Source organism: Apostichopus japonicus, chromosome 12, assembly GCF_037975245.1.
Source record: "Apostichopus japonicus isolate 1M-3 chromosome 12, ASM3797524v1, whole genome shotgun sequence".
In the NCBI taxonomy this organism is placed as follows: Eukaryota; Metazoa; Echinodermata; class Holothuroidea; order Aspidochirotida; family Stichopodidae; genus Apostichopus; species Apostichopus japonicus.
Window position 1 is genome coordinate 29,253,902 of NC_092572.1, and position 22,845 is coordinate 29,276,746.

Here is a 22,845-nt window from a genome sequence, read left to right on the forward strand (position 1 = left end):
AGCACTATATATTAATGTGTATTAATTACTTTTACATGAATTCCCTTATTGTTGCTAGCAAAGATGATTTAACTAAGTTTCATCACATTCTATCATACATACAGAAGGAGTAAGAGACTAGGAAACATTTGGGTAATTAAGGAAATATGACTTTTCACTTTTTCTCCAAGTAAAAGCTGAAAAATGAAAGATGTACGAGTGAATTCAACCCTTTTACGTTGAAATGTGGTCTGTTAACCAAGGCCTGGTTTTTGCATTGTATAAGTACATGAAAAGTATGACATTTGAAATATGTTGCGTATTTTCTCATTTATTTGCATGTAACATTTCTTATTTGTAAAATTCTGTAAATATACATTTATTCAGAAATGCAGGATACATAGCCATTTACATGGAATAATTTAACACAACAGTGTTACCTTGTTAATTCATAGTAAAACGAGCAGACATAAACATTTTATCTCTATTCTGGTGGATTAGATGTCTTAAAAGAGTTTGCTGTTACAGATACTAACAAATTAAGCAATTTAGCCATAACATTCACTGAATTTTGAATAAACCATCACTTACTAACAAAAGCAAAGATTTTTATCAATCAAGTTGACAAAACATAGCAAAAATTTAATATATGATTATTTTTGGTATGATTTTCCCAAAGCGAACATAAAATACAAGTATTTTTTGATAAATAGTCATTTTGGGGCAAAATGGATATATTGTACAATTTTTTTGTATCTTTGGGGCGTTCCAATACACCCCAACCAGTTAAGTGTAGCAATACACCTCTACTTGTAATAAGTTCTATCAGTCTCCAGTCCAGGATCCCTTCATCCAATGTAAAATAACCTCATCCTTTTAAATTTTAGTGACTTCTCCAAAGTATGGTCGTGTGCTTGAATCAATGAGGTTTACGGCTGCTATATTCCCAACTTGAATATAGTCAGATACTTCAATAACTTCTTTAGCAAAGTTATAACATTTATATATATCACCACTCTGAAGATCTTCAACTCTAAAAGCAAGGAGCAGAAGGGCAGAAGGACAGAAGATAGCGGTTCTTATTCTCCCTGTAACAATTATCCATTTGCAAAAACAGATCCTTCCCAAGAGTATCCTTGTGCTTCACTAGTGTCCACAAATTGCATGTAATGGTCATGTTTGAATCATGTTGGATATGCTTCAGATCAGTCATAACATATATGCAAACTTGTCACATGGACCTTTAGTGTGAATTAGGACACCTGAAAAGAAAGAGAAGAATGAATATATACTACTTCATTGACATGTATGATAAAGAGGTTGTTATTACTTGTTTTCTGCTATTAAATAAAGTTTGATAATTAACCTACTATGTGCTTTAACAAACAAAACAAAACAGTCACATAATATTTGATGGATACTAAGGCCATAATCTTTATCAGAACAACAAAATAAAGAACAGAATTGATTTGACCTCAACCAAAACAATAGGAACACTAGACTTCTTGTAACCTTAGGTGTCCATCCTTATACTATTTATGAAGATAATCAAGCTTCCCCTCTTGAGACATTGTGTTGTAAAACAAGGCATCATACAAACAAACACCCTGTATAAACACCCACACACACATACTGCTCACGCACATACATACTGTACTATACACCAACATGACATTACAATTTCATACTGTAGGATTACAATTTCTCGGAAACCAGAAAACGTGATGTTTACACTTATAATGACATAAACACTTTCCGTCTTGTGCACTCTTAGGTCACTTCACAATACCATGGAGGTAAAACAGACCTCCATGATAATATAGTACTGACCTGTTATGTGGATGTGGATGTTTTACATCCTTTTCACTCTTGACAAAATGTGGCAGATCAGTCTTTGATTGGTCCATTCCATCGACTATAAGGGTATTCAGTTCCAAAGAAACCTGGCACGCCTTAGTGCGGGCAAGATGTTACTGCTCTCCTTTTGACCTAGTAATAATAGAACATATTATGATACAATATAAACTCTTAACTGATACAGGGTTTACGATATCAGATAAGAAATATTGATTTGAGTTTTGATCCAATATCATTTGAGAAATAATGTAAATGATATATGGGTCAATCCATGCCAAATCAACAGATTTTTGGGTCGATTCCACGTCGACCCTCTTAGAATCGCCTGGAACTGATATGGTGTCCTGCCATATGTCTCAAAGGATGAAATTGGGCACAAAAAAAATTGAAACTTTTTCGTTGCTAGGTTACGACCCCGCCTAGCAACCAAATTAAAGTGGCTCATGAGAGTTACATCAGCCCTACAGAAACATGCTTGCGAGGGCAAACAGTGGTAACATTGTATCTTCATTCAAGGAGACCATGTAAAACAACATTAGAAACTATTGAAATGTTATTTATTAAAAGGGTTCTGTCTAGTACTCTTTGACTCCCTCTCACCCCCCCCCCCCCCAGCACCCTCCCCATAGTGCACTATGCAGATTTGTATGCATATGTGACTGAATTTTAATACTGCAAAGAGACTGCATAAACATGCATTCAAGGTATACTGAATTACTGTATTTGGTAAGGTAATCTTCTGCTTCAAATTGTCTGTATGCATGTAACTCACCCCCTCCCACCCACATCCTCTACCCAACCCTATATCAGATTAGAATATGAATATGAATATGAATATGAACAGTGTTATTTTTACACCAAGCACTAAATAAATACACACTGTCCACAATCATGTACAGTACACACTGTGTACTGGTCATTCCATTCAATACTGTGCATATTTCAATATCATTTTAAATATTTGCAATTTAGTGTATGCTTTTGCTAATTCAATAATTAAAAGACTTTCAATAATTTAAAAAGAATGTTTAACCAGTACATAAATGTGCAGTGTGTACTGTACATGTTTTTGGACAGTGTTTATTTAATAGTAATTGGTGTAGAACAACACTGTACTGAACATGTACACACATATACAGTATAGTGCATAGTGCATATTTCAATGTCTTTTTAAATATTTGCAATGTAGTGTATAATTCTTTTGCTAATTCAATAAATTAAAAGACTTTCAATAATTTAAAAGGAATGTTTAACCAGTAAATACATGTACAGTGTGTATACTGTTCATTATTTTGGACAGTGTGTATTTAATAGTACTTGGTGTAAAATAACACTGTACTGAACATGTACACACATATATAGTGCACACTGTGGACCATACCAATAATTCAGTATACCTTGAATGCATGTTTATGCAGTCTCTTTGCAGTAGAAGTCAGTCACATACTGTATGCATGTATACAAATATGCATAGTGCACTATGGGGAGGGTGTTAGGGGGGGTGGGAGCCAAAGAGTATTAGACAGAACCCTTTTAATACATTTCAATAGTTTTTAATGTTGTTAGCATGATCTCCTTGAATGAAGATATAATGTTACCACTGTTTGCCCTCGCAAGCATGTTTCTGTAGGGCTGATATAACTCTCATATATGCCACTTTAAGCTGCCCTCCAGAGCATTAATAACTTATATAAAATATTTTTAGCACATTCTTTGCATCATAACTATACATATCTTACTAGTTTGTATTGAAAACCAAAAATAAAACTTTTAATTGTGACCAAATTTGACCTTGAAATGCCCAAAATAGCCCAAAATATTTGTAAAATGTGATGTTTGAGGGTGCTGTTCACAGACATCGTTCGGCATATGACCCTGGAAATGCAGTTTATTGGTAGCCCTTATGCTAGTGGACCACCCTCTTAATTGTTAAGCACCTGTATGCTAATGCTAAGAAGTTGTTGTCATTTGAATTACTCAAATCAGCTTGTGCAAGCATTTTCATACATATGAACGAGGTGATTTTCGCAATTTTCGAGTCATAAATTTGAGTAGATAACACAAAATACACAACGTTTTTACTTGAGTTTCTAAAAATAGGAACAATACGCTCCTGAAAAAATGGTATTAAAAAAAATTGAAATATACCCACAGGCCCAAAATGGACCCCCAATTAGGGCCAGAAGTGAGATTTCTTAAGTTTGAGGGCGCTGTTCATAAAACGTACCACCCGCTTGACTTTTTTTTTGCACTTTTCCCGTACAACTACTACTGGGCAAGGATCCTATGGAAAGTAAAACTCAAACATGCCTTTGCTTGTGAATATAGAGCACACTCAAGGTAGGGCCAGAAAAGACCCAGGCTATCTCATTTTCTGCCATTTTAGTTACTTGTTACGAAAAATTGAGACCAATCCAATGACCTTTCTCTGAACTTTAGGGTTTATCATCTTAGTTAGGGCTACTATATCCAATTTGTAGTTCAAGAAAGTTTTTGAAAGAGATAAGAGATAAGAGATAACTAGGAGCATCACTGACACACCCACACATATAGAGGACTTGAAGGAATAGATAGTCTTTCTATTGCTTTTGACTTCTGCAAGGATTCAAAAAGGAAAGCAGACATCAACTTTTAACTCTAAATTAGTAAAATATTTTGACTCACTTAAGATGATTAAGATGAACTTCTTGCAATTGTCGGCATTCTTCATTTTTCTTTCCACTCCTCGTTCTTTCCGCTACCTCTTTCAAGTACCACCCACAGTAAACTCAGTCGTCTAGAAAAATATAATGTTGAAATACTTTAATTAAGCATTTAAAGTATAAGTTTTACTTCACACAATGGTGTAAAATTGAACTGCTTAACCTAATCAAGAAAAAGTTATGTAGTGATTAGTGATAGAGTTTTATTGTGTCAATTTGAACCATGTTGTTTTTATGAATACCCATAGAATAATGCAATGAGCATGTTGAATTTTGTTACTAATTATAACTGAAGTTAAGCATTCTTTTAGGTACTTTAGAGAATTCCTTTAAAGGAGTATAGGGTGTTAAGAGTTGCTATTGAGAAAAGAACAAGTAAAGCTGTACAACATCTTCTCATGTTATTTATTAGACCAATTGATAGGGATGTTTGGAAATAAGACCCTAATCATTTTCCCGGACAGTTGAGGTAAATGTCCTCAAAGGTGGAAATTAAAACAATTAAAGAAGTTTGACCAAAGGTAAGCATATTTTAATTTCTGGCATATTTGGGGGAACTTTCTGAAAATGTCACTATCTAAGGGAGTTGTTCATTGACATTTCAGCAGAAAGCACTTTTACTCCTGATTTGAGTGGAGGTTGCAATCAAACTTATGTAACATGTTCTTTAGAACTTCTTTAAATCAAAATTTTTGACAATAATTCTAATGTTTTTTAAGGAATGATAATGCAGCTTTAGTGGCACACTAGCTGTGAGGTGTATTCTCTCCAGTATGTACAGTACAGTCTTTGTGCTTGCTGAAGCTGAAGCTAACAATAGAGACACATGAATTTTTCTGAAGAAATGTTTAATGGACTGCACATGTAGTTAACTAAACAGATTAAATGTCACTGGATTGTATGAAGTTAAAGCCTCCATAGTCAGCAAAGATAAAAGGATGCAATGCCTGTGGTTTTGACACCCCAGGCTAAAACCCACCAATTGTGATTGATCAGCAGACCATGTACAGTACTTGAAAGTTATCATTTGTAATGTACACAGCTATTGCTTGTGTGAAATTGAATTTTGGCAAAACAGTCTTACAACAGCACTTTCGACCTCACAAGTTTCAGTATACTTTATCAATGTCTTCATGCTAGTTAATCAATTTAAAGCTACTAGCTATGAGGAATTTGAAATTTTATTCCCCTTTTCCCATGCAATGTATGCAACAATAACTGTCATAAATCCATGCACATTCACAAGATAAAATAATTAGGAATCTTGAACTCTTCTAAAGATTTCCATAAAGTATTCCTTGGAAATGATGCTTTGTTCACCAATGCCAATTTCTATCATTTCCTTATTCATGCGTGCATGGAGAGAAGTCTTTGTGTATGACACTGGAAGGTGCACTTCTGTTTTGTGGGGCATGTAATCTCCAATATGTTCAAATAAACACCTCATCCAAGCTAGTGCAAATGGAGTTTTTGTTCTCATCCTTTTCTTGCCTTTATTGCCATGAATTGCATTTTTCTTGCCAACTTGAAATTATTTCAGACAATCTTTGAATAACTTGCTACTAATACCAAAGAACATACAAAATGCTTTCTCACATACAATCTTCCCACAAATTACATAAATAGAACAAGATTTGTCCCAGGTGTGACATGATCTTTCCTGATGAATCCAAATCTTGTCCAGAGTGAATTGCTTTAGCTCAGTTTCCCTCACTTCACTAACCTCTAGAAAAGACTGTTCTAGGTCATCGTAAGAAAGCGATTTGATACAGCTACCATTACAGCAATCAGATTGGAACATAGGCAGTGGATCAAATGCTTGATTGCGTCTCCTTCGTTTTTTCTCACTCCTGGTGAATAAAAAAGGTTTTGATCACATGAAGAAATTGATGCAGAAAAATCTCTGGCAATACCAAAGCTACTGCTACTACTTCCATTTGAACTTATGTCAAGGTACAACTGCAGTGAATCATTTGTTGTATCTGGAGAAATAGTACTGATGTTGTGACTCACAGTGACTGCCCCATTCAAACGACAGTGAAAGTTTTGTTTTAGTATGATTATTTAAAGTTGGTTCCTCTTCCAAATTTTCCATTTCATTATCCATGCTCACGTTCCTTTTAAGTGTATTAGGTAGGGATGTATTTCCCTTGCTTTTGTGTGGAGATGAGAAAAGAGTTGGCTCAATGTCCAATTTGTCAGGATCATCCTCTTTACATTCTGACAGAAAACTGGTAATTTGTTAAAATTTGTTAGGTTTCCTTCACACATTTTGTTTCCCATTAAAGTGGAGCACAATGACAAATGAGCACAACTAAATCTTCATTTACTCAGCTGCACACCACAATAACATGAGCCAGGGAGCTGCTACTAGCAGCTCCCTGGTGAAACAGTATCCAAAGCCTGCATTGAAAGAGTAAGTCCTCAGAGCATGACCACTGCTCAACAGTTTTACTCCCTTTCTGTGGTTAACCCTGCTTTTGAAGACTGTATATATTCACTGTTGGTTGCTGCAGTATAGACTGCCTTACACTGTGATATGAACTGGCTAGGTGTCATATGATCCTTTATTGACACACTGTTTGACCACAACCAAAGGGACAAAGTTTTCAGGTTTTATTTCCACAATGGAGTTGCAATCAGGCAAGACAATATTGTTGTGATTGATTGCTTCTGAGGTTAGTACTTTATGCAGACTGTGTAGCCCTGTTAAGAAATCTTGCACATCTGAGAGGTACTGTATGTGGATGTATGGAGGGAAAGGACTTCTCCAATGTCAGTATCAATGCTGCAATGTTGAAAAGTGAATTTTTAGTTGACAATATTTTGTCAAAATGGTACTGTTCTACCAAACTTCAGTACAACTTGTAAAAAAGGACAAAACTCATTAACTTCAATAAAATAGCCTGACCTTCAATAATTTTCCTAGCCATTGGGACACAGTCCCTAGTTCCCACAATCACACATAGTGAGAGCAACAAATGTGAGTAAAAATCTGCACACTGGACCATGCAGGGACATATATATGCCAAAACTGTTATTTGTTTTGTTATTTTTTCTTGGGGGGGGGGGAGGGGGATGTTTGTAACTGGAAAAGCCTGAAATAAATTATAGCAATATGCACCATGTACAGTATGCAATAATGAAGTATATAAGCATATTTGCTGCTATAAAGATTAAATTTGAAAATTAGCACTTACCTAAGTTCTTAAATCTGTTCTTGGACTTGTGCTTTTATACAAGATCCAGATCAGGTCCTCTGATTTTATCAGACGATCATCTCTCCACGGGGTAAACTGATGCATTGATCCAGTCGCATTTGCACTCGAGCCGTACTATGGATCTGATCCTTGCCCGGGCCGGTAAAAAATTCGGATTGGAAATGTGTCATTCGCAGCCGGAAATCGCGTACTAGTAGTACATTTGGTCCAAAACTTTCGTTTTCAAAGTTCATAGCCTAGAGTGACAATGCTACGTTAGATTCATAGGTCAGTTATGATTATTATATTGTATTGTATCGACGATGGTCAGGAATTCAGGATGCATGCTTTTTACGAAAAACACCCGATTTCGAAGAAGAGTTGACGATAAAAATCGTGTCAGTATGGACGCTAGCAACAAGTGTAGAATTTAAAACGATGGGCTCAATATTCGGAGTTGCCCTGGGACAGGGAGTACAACGTATGTGACATGTGTCATAACACACGATGTTTTTGTGCGATTACACTACAGTATCTACTGTACTACCAGGGAGTTGTAATGGGTTGCGGCACAGCTGATCTGTCAATCACTAAAAACTAGTACGGGGTGGCAAAAGGTCATTTACGGTTAGCATAATAATAATCAGGGTTACCAGCGACAAGTAACAATAAAACGTTAGATTTGCCAAAATAAAACCCCAGAAAACGCTAGATAATCAGTTTCACTCACTTGTTATGTGTTGTTTTCAATAATTCGTTGACTGCTCGTTGCACTGATTCATATCATAGGCAGTCTAGTGATTATTTTAACAAGTTAAAACGGTTAATAACAATCAGGAAATAATACAAGAAAATTAACTGTGGATTTTACAAAAATGCTGATTCAGTCCTAATGAAAAATCCAAGTATGAAAAACCCATTAATATTAAAACAGTTCACGCGGTATTATAGTGTAAAAGCCACGGAAGCCTATAAATATATTTTATTGGGTTGCCAAGTGGTAATTTGGTCTCAAAGTTTCAGAAAACAAAGTAATTATTTTGTGAATTACCGATTTGGTGCGATTTTTGATAAAACGTATGCTGGAATCCTAGAAAGGTGAAAAAATACGCTAGATCTATTGTGTGAATAGGCTAACGCTGGTAACTTTTATAATAGTACTGTAGTAGACTTGTTTAGTTGTACTGTGTAAAAATATGCACTATGCGGAGTTCTCATCAGTATTACTTGTCAAACACACATGCATGCCTATAGTCTTATTTGTGTTAGGTTAGCCTTTCTGTAGAAGTATTCATTTGTGGTTTACATGGATACATTTGGAAAATTTCGCTTTCACTTGTTTGTAAACAGTAGCACGGTGGGATATGGGGGCAGGGGCATGGAGATCTGCCCCACATCGATGCTAACCCCAGCTCCCAACGACTTTGCTGATCCTATATAAACAACGGTCGACCTGACCACCCCCCCCCCCCAACCAAAAAAAATAGCTGCATGCTTGTAAGATATATTATGGTATATTTTTTCAGCCAGCTTGTGATCATAACATTAAAATCACTTGCTATAAAGAATATCATTATATCCCCACCCCCCCCCCGCCTCACCCATACACAAACACATACACATTTCTGTTGCGACAAGTCCATTACAATATAGTCCTAGCCTACGGCGCTCAACCCTCCGATTTTCTACAGCCATAGCTATTTTCACTTAATTAATCGCACTAACATTGACAATACATTTAAAGCCTCCTAATGTGGCAAAATACATCAAACTTCCATGATAATTTTGGAAAACAGTATAATGCTTGTGTCTAATTGATAGGGTTATTTCAATTTTGTTTGGAATATAATTATACAAATTTACCAATTTACTCTGTGCATTGTGATCAACTCCTAGCTGAATCATGTTACAATATAAAGGAAAATACCTAGTCTCCAACAAAAGAGGGAAAAAACACATTTTAGCAACAAGATGGAATAGAGGGCGTACTTTTTGCGACGTGGAAAACACACATATCTCTGGATCTAAAGGTGTTACAAAATCCTCCTTTACATATGTCATTGTCATTAACACAATTAAAAAGATGGGTAAAATTCAAGGTCATATGTATCAATTTGAGAAAAATATCATGTATACATTTTACAACCAAAATTGTTTATTCGCCGACTCTACACTCTAAGAAAAAGGGGTTCTAGAGGGGGTTCTCGAAATGAAGAATGGTTCTCGTCAGAACCATGTGCCCTTGAAGAACCAATAAAGGTTCTTGATTCGTTTCTACTTGGTTCCATACCCACACAGAAAAGGTTCTGGGTACAAGATGGTTCCACAAAGAACCCCTAATTGCACGAATAGGGGTTCTAATCGTACTTATCACAAGTGTGTACATGATCTATGAATAAACAAGTTCGGCAATTTTCATCGGGAAATGTAATTGTAAGGGAATAATTAAGTGTATAGAAGTGTTAATAATCTCATTTTCTCACTGAACCATGGAATTTGTTTTGACTTGTGAACAAAATCGTTTATTTGAATACAACGCATTGAGTGGAATTTGCGTAATAATTTCGACCACTTTTCGCGGGCTCCAAAGTTCCGTCTGACCGAACGTCACGTACATGTTACATGTAATAGTATAGTGAGTGCACCGAAGTTCGCCGCCTTTACGTACATAATATGCACTGTGTATGTTACCTACGTACATCATTATATGTATATTGCGTGCAGTTCTTGCGTCACTTACCGTCGATCATGTTCGAGTAGGAGAAGTTGAAGCCCCGGTGCGGTGAGTTTTTCAGTTTTAATTTAGAAACATGTAGACCGAAAATTAAATTCAACTCCAGCGCAGACCTGCTAATAAGTTATCGGGTCGACCCTTGGTGAATAGACGATTCCTTCATCGACATTAATGTCCATTGAGCAAATAATATTCGGCTTAGGCTAGCCTAACGTATACTAGGCCTACTTTATACTTGTATGGGCATAGCCTAACGTTAGGCCCATTCTATAGCCAACAGAATTCTGTAGGGCTATAGGCCTAGCCTAGGCCATATTTGTAGGAAGACCGGACATTTAATTAATTAATCACGATAACATTATAATAGTCTCAAAGAGCACTAGAACCTTACTGTCTCTGTCACAAATTTCTTCAAAATCCATTAAAAAAATTCAGATTATGTCTGTACCGAACCTTTAGCATCTGATACACAAATCCACAATCCTGATATGAATCTTTATGGTCGAAATTGTAAAATATGGAGCTATTAAAAATCTTAGTTCTGTCCAACTTCCAAGTTAACGTTTGCTAAAAAGACCCGTTTACTGTTCTTAATGGAACAAGCGGTTGTGAACAGGCACACAGTACCTAGGCTATACCTACACTACAGTATTGATAAGGTAATATCCTTTAAAAAATAAAATAAGCGTTTTTACCAGAATTTTAGGGTTACGGGGGAGGGGAGCCTAAATAACAAACTTAGCTTACACCTGATTCAGCAGATGCAGTGTACTAATGCAACTTATCAGACTACCAAACGTAAGGCAAAAAAAGACTAAGAATGAGGCAGAACTTGGGAGTAAATTTACAACAATTCCATTCGAAAATTTCTTGGAAATGAAAATTTCGAATTATGATACAAAATTTAGATTTACAGTATTTGGTCAAGATGATGAAAAACCAGCCTGTTTTGCATATATTATGGTTGAAAATAAGTAGCTAAGTTGTTATTCGTTCATAGCGCTTTTAGAACACGTTGCTATGGTAATATTGGAACGTGTTGTTAGGTTCTGGGCACCCGCAGTATTCGGACACCTTCTTATATAGTCCTAGCCTAAGCCTTATTCCAGATATAGGCTACTGAGGGTGCTTCAAACACGGGCAAACGTCAGTTTTTAGACAACATTCCAACTTTAGTCAACTTTAAAATATACATAAAATATGTTTTTGACCAACCAACAGATTGAAACCATAGAATAATAAAAAGAATACATTATGATGAGCTCATGAAGAATGAATGCATCACTAACACTCAGAAAATTGAGGGAAAATTAAATCAAAATGTTTCTGGCCACAATTTGGCATAATTTATACCACAATGCATTGCGATCGCGTCAATATACGTCATCCGGAATAAGGCTTATTGGTGTGACCATGTGTTGACTACCTAGGCTAACAAACAATCGAGCTAAAAAATAAATGAAAACGTAGGCCTACAGTAGGCTATCCAAAATGGATAAAACATTCCAGGGATCACTCCTCCAGGGATTATTCCTCTTCCCCAATTTAGCAAGTTTGCTTCGTATTGGAATAGGGTATATGGGGAGAGCGGCGTTAGTTGGAACATTTTTCACAAAAATCTCTATTTTCAGAAACAACATCAATTCAGCAAACACTGCCTATCCTGTTAGGATAGGCAGTCCATAAAACTGCTACAATTGTTGATAGTTCAGGAGATAATCCAGTGAGAGGGTGTGTGCCGTGTGTCACAAATGAAGCCCATAAAACCACTACTCTTGTTGATATTTCAGGAGACAATCGTTAGGCGTTCCAACTAACCCCATCTATGGGGTTAGTTGGAATGGGTGGTGGGTTAGTTGAAAGATGGATTCTTGCTCAAAGAAATAAATGAGAACTTATCACAACTATACACATTGATACCTTGGAATATGCCTATTATAATATATCAAATGATATTAAAGCCAGACTCACTATATGGAAGTAAATGAGAATATAACTTTGCTACCAAAATTCTGGAGACATTTTTCATCCCAGCCCATTGAAATTAGGCAACATTGGTGAATCAGAATATTTTAACATCTGCTAACCTTGCAGTCAAGTTTTAAGTGTTTTTGGTATGTTTTTATGATTATAGGTGAATATGACCAAATTTGTGTGCATGTTCCAACTATTCCCGGCAGTAAATGTTACAACTAATTACCCCTTGGGCTAATCAGACCTTTGTGTGCTCATTGCGCAGAACAGAGACCATCGACATAATTTTTTGCCCACCTCATTTTGAAGCTACTTAATAAAGCTGTAAATAACCCCAACCTAGTATATTTTGGTTATTCCCTCCATGGAAATAAAACAACATTTTTAATTTCATAAAAAAATACTCAGAGTGCCGAAAAACAAACATTCCTCCCTATTTATTCTACTAATTATTATTATCATTATTTATTATTATTGTTATTAATTATTATTATTCCACCAATTTATTCCACTAATTATTCCACCAATAATGATCGATCAGGTCTGGAAATAACCTGTCCATAATGAGAATTGATAACTGCACAGTAATTGGAAACAAAGACATGAAATAAAGGCTGATTATAGTTTTAATTATACTTAGGCTATAGTGGATCACATTTCATTTACCTACATTGATTTGGGGGCGCCCAGGTCAATGGAGCGGTTCGCAATAATGGAATGGTCCTCTACATATGAACTAACTTCACGGTATATAAACAAACACACTCTCATAGCATTCTCTCCAGCCAGTGCCGTGGGCAAGTCTATTCATGTAAAATTTTGTCACTAAGATACGAACTCCCTAGCATTTGATATAGTATTAAAATTAGGCTTATTTAGAAGTATTTCAAAGGCGTTTAAGCGTACATTTGCCGGCTATATCACCAGTGCATTACTGTATTCTGAGCTCAGAATTAGTTTAGCCCCAAGTTTTATCTATTTCTTCGCTAGCCAATTTTATACCACTCACGCGCGTGCCACCATAGACGAGCTTTACCGTGCATGGTATCAGTTTAGCGAATCTTTATCATAGCAGTTAGTATATATGCGTACTTCATATACAAATATTATAGTAGGTTTATGATACAGGTGTATTTTGCCGTTGCGTGTTATTTAAGGAAGTGAAGTATAAATAGGACTTTCACTGTGCATCCCAGCTCTGCAAATGACCTGCTGAGGGAGCTTCAAGTTGGACTTCTGACGCAACCCTGCGACCCCTTAGCAGAGTAGAAAACTGATCTCTAATTAAGCAGTCAGGTGGATATTCCTTTTCAGTGTGGCTTGGAGGGAGTCCAATGGGCTGCCTTTTCAACAAATCATGTCTAATTTTGGTATATATTTCACTTTTGTCTTCATATACAGCTTTGCAATGGTGTGGAAATGCTGACAGGGAGGAACATTGTTGTTGAAATGAAGACTGCATTAGAAAAATATGCACCAAAGATAATCCAGAACGGTTCCAAGAAGACCAAAGCAAAAGAGCTGATGCGTGCCTACCGGTAGGAGGAGGAAGTCCTTCTTGAAGAGGACAAGAAGTGTATGTTATCACATGATTTTACCTTACAATTACTAGTATAAAGTCGATCAGAGTGGAAAATGATGGGCGGGAATTACAGGAGGGCAAGCGAGAACCCATAAAGATATTTAGGTAGAAACTGGTCCAAAAAACCGTACTGCCTGAAAGTAACTAGACAGTTGCAATCAAACTCCCATGTACTCTGTTCTATTGTAGACAGAGAACGGGGAAATCAGGTGAACAAGTGAGCATAAGGTGTGAGCAGAGCAACTTTACTGGGGTGTAGGAGCAGCTGAACAATTTTGATCGAAAGGGGAATATTGTTAGGAAATTAGGATTGCAGGGAGAGTGTACTCACAGTGCAATCATTGCCCTCTTTGCATTCAAATTTGTCTAGTTACTTTTTGGCGGTACTGGTGGTCTGTTATTGCATAAGGGATGAAAAGGTGTCTGTACTTGTTGGTTCTGAGACACTGGATATCTGCTATTCAATAAGTAATTAGAAAGAGGCTAAGCTGCAGTCGACCAGCATTTGACACTGACAGTATGCCTACGTATATCATACTGTCGTACTGTACACTGATTGTACAGTACATACTACATAGTACTCCATATGTACTGTGTGTGTGCAAATCACGAATGACAACCCTGTCCTTGTTGAGGAAAAAGTTAAGAGGAACTGCTGCCTGCTCTCTGTATGTTGAACTGATCGATTTCGCAGGCAATGAGTTGACCCCTATTCACCCGTCAATTACAATGTCAATTACAATGTTACTACAACGTGGGGATATTTGTGCTAACTGTTCATGAAATTCCATAAATCACTGTTCAAAGGCTATTTGTCGGGCCGACAAATAAACTTCCAATCCGAGTTATGATAAATTATCTCAGGCAAATGGGACAGAGAGTGGTGATGATTGGGTTGTTTAGAATCCTTGGCTCATGAGGATTCGAAATGGGGTGGGTGAAATTCACATACAAGCAACTTCGTTTTTTGCCGGTCCAGAGCAAAGTCAGCAAGGATCTTTAACATGGAAATCCCAGTTACTAGCCAGAAATAAAAAGTGTAGCCGATAAAATCACAAGTATAATGTTGTTGCTCTTCATCATGGGTTTCACAGCAGTTGGAACTACCGACAACAGAATATGGTTATTGGGGACAGGGTTCATAGAGAATCTTGACTTCATGCCCCCTATCTCATGATTTCAGTGACGAATGATAATGATTCATTTCCCCATTGGAATAGCACAGGGGGGTATAGATTTGGTGTTCATTTGGTTCATTCGGTGACGTCATAGCCTCATAATTATGAATATTTGGCTCTATTTTGGGAATGACATCTCTGGGATATTCACAGTTTGAAATCAATTTTCTCAACAACGGTACCTCCCATTTTCTTAAAAATCGTACCGTTGGAAAGGAAAAAGGTACTCTGTTTGCACACATAATGGAATGGCCATGTTATGCGGTCTTTAACGTTGAGCCTTGGGTGGACTCCGACAGTGACGGCAGATGCATCTATGGTTCTCGCGGTACATTCTCCTGGGTCAGGTTGCCCTCGTACAGATCCTTTATCAGCCGGATGTACTTCTTTCTCTTTTGGGCATTTCAATACTTCGCTTTGGGGCACTCTCTCCAGATCTATGAAGATACGCTGCAGCTGTCTTTGGCCTTCTCTGTATTTCTCCATCAGTTACCGCAATGCAAAGACACATACATACATTGTACCATGGTGGTACAAACCTCTCACAACATTGCTCATTGTCTGATTATGACTGCTGCCTTATAACACTTATAACACAATGTAGTAATACAGAACTTTATTTTCCAATCTTAGGTTTTATTGGCAGACCTGGAGTATTCTGTCGCTCTGATGGCTCTACCGTACATCTTCGAAGAGAAGCCTGGGTTCTTGTATGTTTCGGACAAGAAGGTAAGTTCCTCTTGTATATGGTCATTTTCACAGTAAAGGGTGTAAATTGACGCACTCTGACACCAAAGTTTCAACATGATTTGTCACAAACATTTCCACCAGAATCATGTACATGAATATCTTAATTATCGGGGAAAACTACTTCTGAAGCTTAAACTACATCATAAAGTATGAAAATAGTTGTGAATGTCCTGACAAGCTATCATGTGGCAAAGTGTCCTTGAATTGTGTCGCTTCATGAGGCCACTACTCACGAAAAGGTCTTAAAACGCAAAGTTACACCCTTTACTGTGAAAATGACCATTTGTCCAGGAGCAGATAGGTTGTTGCTGCTGTTTAACATTGAAGGTGTGCCTGTATTCAATTGATTACGTCATTTTGGAACTCTCAGTTCTTCAGGAATGATCACAGATTGTCTATTGTAAGTATAAGGCTCGTATCTTCAGGATGCCAAGGAGGGCTGCATCTGGCATTGTGAGGCTTGACCCCAGCCAACTAAAAGACCTGACAATGGTCAATGATTATACAGTATAGCTTGAGTACCCGCTCTGGGAGCTGGTAGCGAATGTATTCCTGGAACACCCATGGTCAGACTCCTTGTGTTCTAGAGATAGCAGAAGAGTGCATCACTGAGCTCCCAACAGCCCGGCAGTTAGGGAGTATCCTGTGATCGGGTATGTGAAGTGAAACCCCCCCCCTCCCCTTCAGAGGTCTGGACCCCGATCTATGGTCTGACTTCTCACACGGAGGCCGCCGTTACTAACAATGTGCTCTACCCTTGTAATACATACAGTGTAGACACTGGAATTTGAACCGAAAAGGGAAAAAACACAGTATATGGGGAAATGTAATCACTACCATTAGAAAATACACATTGACACGGATTGACAGTGTCAATATTCACTTTAACCGTGCAGTTGCGCTCAAAATCCCAAACAGTCCTGCCTTTAGATGTGAATCAGCCGCTTGGTTTTCACTTGTATATTGTTTTTTTTTACTAACTCTGCCGAGTGCCGATACCTACAAAATGTTCACATAAGTTTGGCACAAAATTGCCTGCAGCTATTGAAAAAAAATAGTACCACCATAACTCTGACACATCAGACAGTCCCAGAGTTAACAATGGATTTTTTGTGGTCAAAAATATGTCAATGTACTCTAATTGTTATCTATTATTTCCTTTTTCAGGAGATAGTGTCACCATCACCAGTTTAAGTGCTACAGTGTAGTACCATCAAACCTGATGCCATCTCTGTATGGGCCGAAGGATCACAAGTCTGTCATGTGATTTCCAGCATCTGGTATGGAGTGGTACTCTTGATGGCCGTGTACTATGCGCATGGGATCAAGTCCCCTCCAGAGGCGGCCAACACCCTGGGATTCCTACAACGTTACATGATGAGTATCAAGAAAGAAGATTAGGGGCCAAAAATACCAACTCCAATACTGCGACTGCTTTCTGCATTGATCTGAATCAAATTTCCAAAGCACAATGCATATTGCATATGAATGTGACTTTTGCAGCGGTACTCGTCAATGGCATTTTTTCTCACTGCAGAAGCTATGTCGACACCTCGAAATAGCTCATGCACATCAAGCCAACTTCATACTGAGGTGTCGAATTGACGGCTCCCCAAAGCAATATCGCAAACTGGGATCTTACAGAAAACATATCCGTCGTTGCCACAATGCTCGGCATTCACAAGAACCTGAAGCTGAGGAGCATAATGATTGCTTTGTGGTTGAGTTGCTTCATGAAGAAGAAATCCCATTTATTTGTTGAAGTCAAGTATATCTTATATTCTTGTAATATGTGGCTTATTTGCAGCTGCATAATGATGGCAGAAGCATTTGAACAACATTACATTGCCTATAAAGTCAGAAGAACCACTGAGTGGTTAACCTTTTCACCAGGTGAAGAGAATGATTATCATGCTCTGGATACCATATAGGAGTGCTGGAAATATGTATATTCCATTGAGGTATAAGGTAACTGCTACAAGATAAGCCAGAACAACATACATCAGAGCTTTCAGTGTTGGTCACAAAAATTGTAGGTGGGATTGTAATATCACACTGAATCGCAATATACTAGTCGAATTAGCAGGGATGAGTAAATGACCACTACACAGCTTATAGTAAATGTAGGAGAAGTCTTTGAGAACACATTGTTTCACCTGATTAATTTCACTTACATGCACTTGCATGTTTGAATATTTTGTGGTGTGGTGCAGTTGTTATTGAGTCATTCTTTAGTTTGTATTTCATGATTGTGCATGTACAAAGCATGCAGCATTTGGCATAATCCCAACATTGCATTCCTCAGAGAACTGTTAAGAGATTGAATAATTCCACATTGTATATCAGCTCATTCTACAATTTTTGGATGTAAATCACAAAGTTGTTGTGATATGACGAAAGATGATGTCTTTTGATTGTATTTCAGCATTTTGAATCTAATTGATATTTCATGCAATAGATAATTGACAAGATTTGTTTGTTTCGTGGTTTGCTGAATTTTAAAGTGAATAAAGTTATTTGCAAGTTGACAGAACATCATCAGACTTCTGACATTATTGTAAGCAAAAATTGTACACATCTCACAATAGCTGCAACTTAATACTATTTTCTGGTCTTCATGGCTTCTGTGAACAGTAAAAAGTAAGAACCTTCCAAAGAACTTGTGAGAACCATTTCAAAGGGGTTCCCCTGGGAACCATATTTGAAAAGGTTCTCGGTAGAACCTTAAGGGTTCTGCACACAGCTACGAATTCAAAGAACCTTTCATGGTTCTGGTGAGAACCATTTCAAAGGGGTTCTCAAAAGAACCTTAGTCATAAAAGTTCTTGATAGAACCTTAGGGGTTCTGCATACGGGACAAAATGAAAGAACCTTTTATGGTTCTTTCGAGAACCATTTCAAAGGGGTTCTCAAAAGAACCTTAGTCTTAAAAGTTCTTGATAGAACCTTAGGGGTTCTGCATACGGGACAAAATGAAAGAACCTTTTATGGTTCTTTCGAGAACCATTTCGTAGGGTTCTTATTAGAACCATCATGAAAAGGGTTCTCGGAAAGAACCATTGAAGGTTCTGCATACGGGACAAGTCCAAGAACCAGTTTTGGTTCTATGTGGAACCATATTTTCTTAGAGTGTAGGCATATACTCTCATTTAGGATTTGTTCACATTCAGCACTTCTGATTGATTAAAATTTTCGGAAATAAGATTGGAAACTGATATGCAGAAGTTATACACAAAATCTATCACATTTAGGGTTGAGGATCTCGCCACCACCTATAGTTAGTGATGTATTGAATTCGTATAGATTATGCCCGCACGTCATTGGGGTTTAAATTTTGTAATTTTTGTGAAATAATATGTGATACGGAAAAACAGATGTACTTCGGGTTCTTCATCCATCATTACTGTCCAATTTCCTGTAGTACAGGGGGGGGGGACATCACTTACTTATGGAGGCACAATGTGTATTGTTAAATGCCGTCCTGTGGGAGGGGTGATAGGGGAAAGTTCTCCCTTCCACTTTGTGAATTTTGGATCAATTTTAAGGGTCCTCAGATGCAATCTGGTGCTATATTTAGCAACTTGAAGTAATTCTCGGGCTTGCATCTGTCCAATATTGATGTTTTTAATTTATTTAGGCAAATAAAGTTTTTTGTCTGAGTATTTTTTTTAACACTACAACCGCATCTGAAGGGGAAGGGCACCTGGGGGCACGATTTTTTCAGGCCCCAGCCCCCCCCCCTTGGCGACGCCACTGATGGGTACGTCAATGGTACTTAATGGTAACGGGTTTCTTACTATCATAGGAGGCACCCCATACTATAGCCCATCTATCAACACGGGAAAAAGACATTACGATTAACATATTTACATAGACAAAATATGTACTGCACGCAGCCGCGTACACTACACATATACATATTGGTTAACATGCATGTGTGACAGTAACTTTATTGTGCCCACGCTTAGGCATTGTGCCCACGCTTGAGAAAGTATGACTGAAATATAGTAGTCTTCACAGAAACTGTTTGAAAATTAAGCGATTCAGAAGGCATTAAAACCCAATACAAACGAGTAGACCCTTTAGGAACTGCACTATTTAAGAAGCCTATATATTACAAACTTTCTTGAATCCTCTTTCCGACCCCCCCCCCCCCCCGCGCCTCTTTATTTTTCAAAGGTGTTGCATACGGGGAAGTTTTGGTCTCCAGTTAGGTTCAAACCTTGTTATATGCAACTACAATAGGTTATTTCGAAGGCTTAAAGTTATGATGTATTGGCCCCATATATGCTCCATATTAAAATATGGTCACCTTTGGGTAAAATTCTTAAACCGTTTGATTACCATCTAGGAGGAATTTTACCTCACTGGGAAATTCAGTCATCTAGGTGCCTATGACATACCGATCTTGAGAGACATTTACATATTGGTATACGTTGTCGTATGTATCCGTGTCGGTTTCTTGAAAAATATACGAACTCAGAAGTTCAATGGTAATGCAGGACACTGCGAGTTTCGCCCGTGTATTATTCGACGTGCCGTGTGTATACGTACACTCAGGGACGTCGCTAGAGGGGTGGGGGTGTCTCACACCCCACCCCTAATCTTTGTAAAACTGATGATAGTTGGAAAATTTGAGTGCGACAGTCCGAATTTCCGACTGTCTCACTCTAATTTTCCGACTGTCGCACTCTAATTTCATATATTCTTGTAATTTGTGAGTGACCTACAATTTTTGGTCAAAATTGACCTTTAATCAGTCATATTTACCACGTTTTCCTTGTCAAATTTAGAAATTGCATCTCGCGATCTTTATACTCCACCATACAAAACTTCGTGTGATTTTGAATACTGTAAAAAAACGCCTAATAAAACTACTGTACAACGTATACGATAAAAACGCTCAATGCTTATCTACGGAAGCTTTAAATTGCCATCAACATGAGAAAAACTTTGCCCCATAGGGTGAAATTTTTCAGTAAATTGTTTAGATAACAAGATAAAATCTTACAAAAAATAAAAAAAAAATTGGATTGCTTAGTTGCTTTAACTGAGCAATTGAACAATTTTCTACAAAATGTTTAATTGACAACTTATCATATCTCGTGAATTGGACATTTTGCTGCAAAATGTTCAGTTGTTCACTTCATTCCATCTGAGCAATTGAAAAATTTTCTGCAAAATGTTTAATTGACAACATATCTTATCTCGTCAATTGGACATTTTTTGGCAAAATGTTCAATTGTTCACTTCATTCCAATGGAGCAATTGAAAAATTTCTGCAAAATGTTTAATTGATAACTTATCGTATCAGTCGTCAACTCAACATTTTTCTGCAAAATGTTTAAGTATTCATTTCATTCCCAATGCTCAGTTGGAATGAAGTGAACAATTTAAAAAAAAAAATCATGTGAGTGATAAATAGCCCCCCCCCCCCCCAAGAAAATAATATTAAGCGCGCTAGGAAAAAGCACTGTATTTTGGGGTAATTCACTATGTCGTCGAATATAATTTGTTGAAAAAAAGGTTTTCTCCATTGTTACATTAACATAGCTTTTGTAGTTAGTAGTCTATGTAGCCTATCAAGCAGATAACTCAACTCAGTTGCTTACCCGCTTTACCAGAGTGAATAATAAGTTTGTGAAGTGAGGGCCAGTGCTACAAATGTACCGCAAAAAATTCGGAACAAAATTGCAGTCGCGAAAGATGGGATGTCTGACTAACACTGACCGTATCGTTCACGAGTAGTGCGGGTGGGGGTACAAGGCAGCAGTCGGAATTTTCTGGCTCCAAAACCCATCAAGTTGGAATTTCAGCCACTGCATTCCCCCCCCCCCCCCCCCCAACTTCAGGCTCGCTACTGAACGTAAACGTAAAGAAATCGATTGGATCTTTCGTATTAAGTCACCGGCCTCGACAAAGACTTGGGACCCCTTAAGTGCCTTAACAACTATCAGTTCTACAAACATGTTATCCGTTCTTTGCTCATTCATCCGCTTCCTGTATAGTCATGGTTTATTTGGTTTTAATTCCATCAATGCAACTTACACTTATCTAGCGTCATACTTTCATTGTGTTAGTATATTTTCATTTCATTTTCATTCGACTGCCAAGTATTGCTAACGAAGGCCCCAAGATGACCGAAATTCTAATATATTTTCTAAAACTTTACTCCTTATTTTTCAATTATGAGTCATATCTTATTTCTCTGGTTTTCTATAATACTAATAATAATAATGATAATAATAATAATAATAATAATAATAATAATAATATATATATATATATTTATATATAAGTATATATATATATATATATATATATATATGTATATATAAATATATATTTATGTATATATATATAAATATATATATATATATATATCTGCAGCCTTATTTTCAATGAAATGCATCATATATTATTAATGCAGCTTATTTGTTATTCCCACCCATCCATACCTATACACGTACATGCATTGCATACATACATACACTCACGCATGCACACATGCATACACCATGGAGGGAAAACTGTTTTTACCTCCATGGAGGTTAAACTGTTTTTTACCTCCATTTTATACGGAGAGCCAAACGTTCCATAAATGTCGAAAAAGAAAGTGAAGTGTCCAAGTTAATATATATATGTCCAAATCGATATCAACATGTTACAATTCGATATCAGCATGTTACAATTCCATATGAACATCTCGAAACAAAATACAATATGCCATTGCGTCTATCAACATGTCAAATTCAACATCAGCATGTCGAAAACTTGTAACAGCATGCCATTACTACATTGGTCATGTCAACATGCTATATTTACGTCGTGCTATAATTTTGGCACTTCGGCGCGCGCCAACGTTTCGTATATGTCGAGATTTATTTCA

The 22,845-nt window shown here is 37.2% G+C and overlaps 1 protein-coding gene and 3 long non-coding RNA genes across 8 annotated transcripts in view; 2 read left to right on the forward strand and 2 right to left on the reverse strand.

The window, feature by feature from the left end:
* Positions 1-22,845, forward strand: part of LOC139977164 (uncharacterized) — a 371,700-nt gene that overhangs the window by 62,931 nt on the left and 285,924 nt on the right. The gene's annotated exons all lie outside the window — the stretch shown is intronic.
* Positions 1-22,845, reverse strand: part of LOC139977217 (uncharacterized) — a 58,179-nt gene that overhangs the window by 8,400 nt on the left and 26,934 nt on the right. The window lies entirely within an intron of this gene.
* On the reverse strand, positions 819-8,344 carry LOC139977208 (uncharacterized). The gene is made up of 5 exons (XR_011796466.1): positions 7,739-8,344; positions 6,262-6,388; positions 4,501-4,612; positions 1,810-1,968; positions 819-1,241 (listed from the first exon to the last, which is right to left on the reverse strand). It is a non-coding gene; the product is annotated as an uncharacterized lncRNA (long non-coding RNA).
* Positions 10,395-18,489, forward strand: LOC139977210 (uncharacterized). The gene is made up of 4 exons (XR_011796468.1): positions 10,395-10,520; positions 13,848-14,022; positions 15,840-15,935; positions 17,124-18,489. It is a non-coding gene; the product is annotated as an uncharacterized lncRNA (long non-coding RNA).